A 5,588-nucleotide genomic window follows, 5' to 3' on the forward strand; every position below is an offset into this window, starting at 1 on the left:
GCACACATGCACTGTGCCATATGTGTAGAACGCGGGCCCCGCAGGCTGGATGGATAAGCCAATCCAAGGTGTGAGGTGTGAGGTAGGGTGGAGGTGGCACACATGCACTGTGCCACATGTCCAGGACGAGGGCCCCGCAGGCTGGATGGATAAGCCAATCCAAGGTGTGAGGTGTCCCGTAGGGTGGAGGTGGCACACATGCACTATGCCACATGTCCAGGATGCGGGCCTCACATGCTGGATGGATAAGCTCAAAGCCAATCCAAGGTGTGAGGTGTCCTGTAGGGTGGAGGTGGCACACATGCACTGTGCCACATATCCAAGACGCGGGCCCCGCAGGCTGGATGGATAAGCTCAAAGCCAATCCAAATTGTGAGGTGTCCTGTAAAGAGTACAAATCTAATTTGAACTCTACCACAGGGCTAGGATGCATCCAGTATGCAGTCCTCACACGCATCACGAGGTGTGGGTCCCACTCAAGCAAAATGTGGGGCCCACAAGGACATAAGGTGGGACCTACGCAAAGGGCAAAAGGGGAAAAGAAGATGGTCCCAACCCTATATAAAGGAAAAGGGTTCTAATCAACCTTTTAGCTAGTCAAATCTGATTTGACTCGAACCCAAGGGAATTGAACACCGAATCACATTCAATGTCAATTGTGGTTTGACCTAACTTCCTCCACTCAATCTAATTGAGTCTAATTGGTGATCCAATCACCAATTGGTCTCTCCAATATGAGCAACAATTTGCTCAGGGTATAACGGTTAATCACATTGATCATTTTACCCTTTCATGATTCTCAGCCAGAAATGATCGATCCAGAAAAAGCCTCAAAGCGTGTGACTTCACAGGTTCGAACTTAAGCTGGTAGCACAGGAACACTTCCTGTACCAATCGATGTAACCATCTAGCAATGGGACCCGACGTCTACATAAGCCGAAATAGATGCAGAGCAACATTCTAGAACCTATGGACTATGGTTACCGCATAATTCATCCTCTTGACCAGAAAATGCCTAGGGTGGGTTCAGAGTCTGTCTATCCTGAAACGATCCATCCGAAAATATGTTTCAATTCAATAAGTCAAGTGATAGTGATTTGACTTTTCCTGGCCAGAGTACTACTTAATTGAAAACATAAGGCATTCACCATTATTTCTAGGGGAAGTCAATCCCATCTTGATCTGCAACTGACTACCACAAGTACTTGACTGGACCCAGAAACCTTCCGTCGCTAGATTAGAAATCCAGGTAGTCCGGCACCAAAGTACAGTGAGTTGCTTGCAAGCCACCGGTTGCAATCTCAGGTCTAAAGGATACATATACCCATATCCACTCGGAACAACTCTTGACAAGAGAGAGTCCGTCAATTGGTCACGTTCAGTGAACGTACACTACCATTCACCTATATATCATACTAATATCTTTATACTCTTTGGTTTGGAAGACAACCAACAAATATGATACACAATGACCTACGCTCGATAATACGATCGTCCTATTAATAGTATATCATACGGTCATGAATATTTAAGGATCTGTGTGACAAAATCATATTTCATTATACAAAGCAGTCCTAAGAACTTCATCACATCGGAGTTTGTGAAATGTTCTGATGATGAATAAATATCATGTTATTTATAATTGATTCAAATACATTTACAATCAACAATTGATTGGATTTAGGATTCAATTCCCAACAATACCGTATTGAAAAAGATATTCCAACTTAAGTTTCTTGTACAACGGTCTCAAGATATTCCCATGAATCCTTGAATGCAACCTGTGCATCTTTGCGTCTCCGTTCTGAATCTTGAGACAATTTATACAGCACAACGGTTAACATAAATCAAGTAATGCCAAAACCACATTCTATGTAATTGTTGTGGCCTCCATGATGGTTTTTTTTTTTTTAATTACATTCAAAATATGAGCTTCTGAGTTTATTTATAGAATCACTTATTAACTAACACGGTATGTGATCTTTCTACGTGAAAAATAACAGTAGATGCACTCCTTTTAAGGTTCATCAGGCTACTACATTACATTACATTGGGCCATCAAAGGTAGGGCCCCACTCTCTTCGGAGACCTATGATAAAATTGGAACGATATAGAGAAGCTTAGCATGGCCCAGTGCAAGGATGATGCATACACTACAAAAAATAGTTTTTTCCGGCATTTTTCTAGCCTTTACCGATGCTTATTAGTATCGGTAAAACCCCAGCCGATGCTATAGAAAGCGTCGCAAAAGTATCAGTTATACCTAAGTAGGAAAAGTTTTTGCCGATGCAAAAAGAAAATGTCGGCAAAACCAAGGCTTAATTGAAGGTCGGCAAATTTTAGCGCGGTGCCCTTTTTTCCCAACACTTCTTCCTAGCGTCGGAAAAAAAACATCGAAAAAGGCCCATTTTCCTGTAATGATAAATCAAGAAATGGTCCAAATTTTTTGAATTCTATCCATCTTAAAGGAGATTCTGCTATGGTGATTGAATGGATTTAAGGCTAGTATAAGAATAATAACGAACAACCGTTGCTATGGGACATACATAGACTTTCGAGATGATGTGGCTCTTTTCAAGCCACTCATGTCTACTAAAAGGCAAATAGAGTTGCTGACTTGGTCACCGCCTTTACTGTCCAATATTTAGATGTGGTCCTTTGGAAGGATCATGAGACTGTTTTTTTTCTTTTCGTCAATTTTTTTATTACTTTATTAACAGTACTCATGAAATATCAGTATGAGTCGTTGTTATATTAACAAAAAAAAATAGAAAAATTTATTGGGTCGTCAGCCCTAAATAATCCAGCCCACATGTTGTCGGTCGTTCCCACCTCCTCTTCATTTAATTGTTTCCCTCCTATAACAATGATCCGTGACGCTAATCTTAGCTTTTTCTTCGTCTTTTTTTAACCCTCTGGTCTGCCAAAATAGCATCATATCTACCGCAAATGTTGTCACAAGCCACAAATCCTAGATCCAATTTGGAGCAATATTTAAAGTGGTCCAACCTCAGTTTGGAAGCGTGTTCTGACTTCTATATCTCACCTCCAAAATATTTTAAAGCATCCAACATCATTAATCATAAAAAAAAAAAATGTCTTTAGAAAGGTTGGTGAGTGATAAGGACCTTTGCATTCCAAAGAAGATAACAAGGGAGTCAATCCTCCAAAGACCAAAACTATTGCGTGTTAGGTGCATCGCGGTGCGACCCACGTTCAGACTCCAGGACCTAGCCGAGCATGCTGAGGCCATGGAAGACGTCACCATACCCGTTGCTTCAATATTCGTGCTCATTTCCATGCACGCGGTTGGTGAGCTCGGGCCCGCATGTTTCGGTCGTACTTTGGATCTCAAGTGGGATATTAGCGGACGCCCGCCAACCCACCAGCCTCCTATCTCTGTGAAGTTTGAGGTGGGGCCAAACTTTTTTTGTTTTCTCCTAATAGTGATCTTAGACGTACAACTAAACGTTTTTTTTTTTTTTGTGCATGTCTGAAGTTCATGGTTCTACTCACCTAACGTTGACTTCAGTTGCACTCCACACGATTATCAAAGCTTGAAGTCTAATATAAGATTGCCATCTTCCCATTTGGTTTGAGAATAATTTTATCCAAGGGACTAAGAAATAATGTTAAGTAATGATAAATATTTTATTTTCTGATTCTCATTAATACATCTTTACTCAAATAATTTAATTCGTCTATTTCAGAAAAAAAAATGATAACTATATGTTATTTTTTAATAAAAAAATCAATATTTGGCCGGATCACACCCTGTATCATCTTTTCAGTATAAATTAATCGGATATGATAAATAGAAATTGAAATGCTTTATGATAGGTGGTGCTAGCCATGACTTAGGCAATCACCAACTTTTAGATGGCAAGTGGCATTTAAAATTTTCAAGAAAAATTCTTAAATTATTCAAATCACATCCTAGTCTTTGAGGAGGTGAGACAGCATTTTTCATTAGTCAGATTTTGTACCTTGCTTCTCCATTGAGGTGTGAAAGATTCTACAATTGCCCCACTGAAAATTCAATAAATCTGCCATAAGGACTCCAAGCATGGGAGAGAAGACCAAAAACAAAGAGAAAGGTCACTCTCCTAAGACAATGAATCAAGAGGGGAGTAGGTGTCCTCTCACTCTCCAAATTCGGTGGGAGCCGAGAGAGAAGGCATCGTGGGGTCAAATATTTGGCCACACCAACCATGATAACAACGTATTCTAACTCCCCTTTGAGATTTTTCTCCAACTCCACCTACTAAACAAATAAGAAAACATAACTGTGGATATTGGAAGCAGAATGGAGGCATCGTGGTAGCTATTCATTGGTGTCAACATACACGATGTTGGAATAAAGAATCGTTTCCGCTACCAACCGCTGTCGAAGGGTGGCATCCGGCAGCCCACATGCCGCTTTTCTCTTCTCAGCTTCACTAACCCTACCATTGGATCTAAAAACCCATCTTAGTTTCTGGTGTTATTTTTCCGAGCAATGCTTCGGACATGGGCTCATGAGATTTATTATTAGATACGAAATTAATTAATTATGGAGTTGCCAAATCAGCAGTAGTAAACTTGATGAACTTTTCAAGTGCCCATAAGAGGTGGTCCAATTTTTTTTTAATAAGGGATTTAAATTCTAATGAAAATCCAACTATTTGCCATCTTTTGTATAATTTGTTTATGTCATTATTCTTTATGATGCTCATGTGTAATTTACTTTAATGCCACTAGCTAAAACTTTTTCTTTCTATCTTTGTGTAACACGCATTATGAACGGTCCCCCTTGGCACAGCATTACCTTTTCCTTCCCCACTAATTTTCTAGGTCTTTTGAAGCGACGCCAATCAAGGTGAATCAATAATGTTGTCAAAGCTCCAAACCCGGTGAAGTTTGCAAATGGGGGAACTGCGATTTGGGTGAAGTCGAGTGATGGCTATCAATGAAGTTTGACTTTCCGTGAAAGACAAAAAAAGGTGGTATATCTATAGGAAGGCTAAGAGAGCTGTAGACTAGGTGGCTTCTTTTGTCGCTAATTATTTCGGAAAAAATTTCTAAACTGGTGAGAGAGAAATGCATGTCTAAAGCACTCCATAATTTATTATATTTGAACTTTTTTAGATGCATTCATACTAAAATTGTATCAGTCATCCGTTGTAGTAAAAAAAATAACAACAAAGATGCAACAGATATAATCCACGTCTTGTAAGGGATCAAGTGCAGATGTAAGATTTTGAATAAAAACCATCCATTTCACTTGATGGTAAATCTATTGAGGTGCTGAAGGACCCATGGATTTCTTCTATTCCTCTATCCTATTGGCCTGCTACTATTTCAATCATAATATACTAGGGAGTGTTGCTGGAAATTGGACCCGGAGGTGACCGCGGACCGAGGAGGAGGAGCTCCAGTAGGTGGTGCGGCGGCGGACGGCTCTCTCCAGGGGACCTGCAAGAAGCCGATGGTCGGGGATTCCGGTGCCGGCCCTCCGATGCTTAAGTCATAGGGGGGTTTTTTTGTGTGGAGGAAAGAGAGAGATTACATGAAAAGTCCTCTCCATTGAGAAGAAAGAGTCCCCTTTT

General features: G+C 40.4%; 1 pseudogene; it reads left to right on the forward strand.

Annotated features, from left to right (window-relative positions):
• Nucleotides 1-2,075: 2,075 nt before the first annotated feature.
• Nucleotides 2,076-2,172, forward strand: LOC113461269 (U6 spliceosomal RNA; annotated as a pseudogene).
• Nucleotides 2,173-5,588: the final 3,416 nt, after the last annotated feature.

This window comes from Phoenix dactylifera, chromosome 4, assembly GCF_051530095.1.
Source record: "Phoenix dactylifera cultivar Ajwa chromosome 4, Ajwa_hap1_PhDact_Kaust_v1.1, whole genome shotgun sequence".
In the NCBI taxonomy this organism is placed as follows: domain Eukaryota; kingdom Viridiplantae; phylum Streptophyta; class Magnoliopsida; order Arecales; family Arecaceae; genus Phoenix; species Phoenix dactylifera.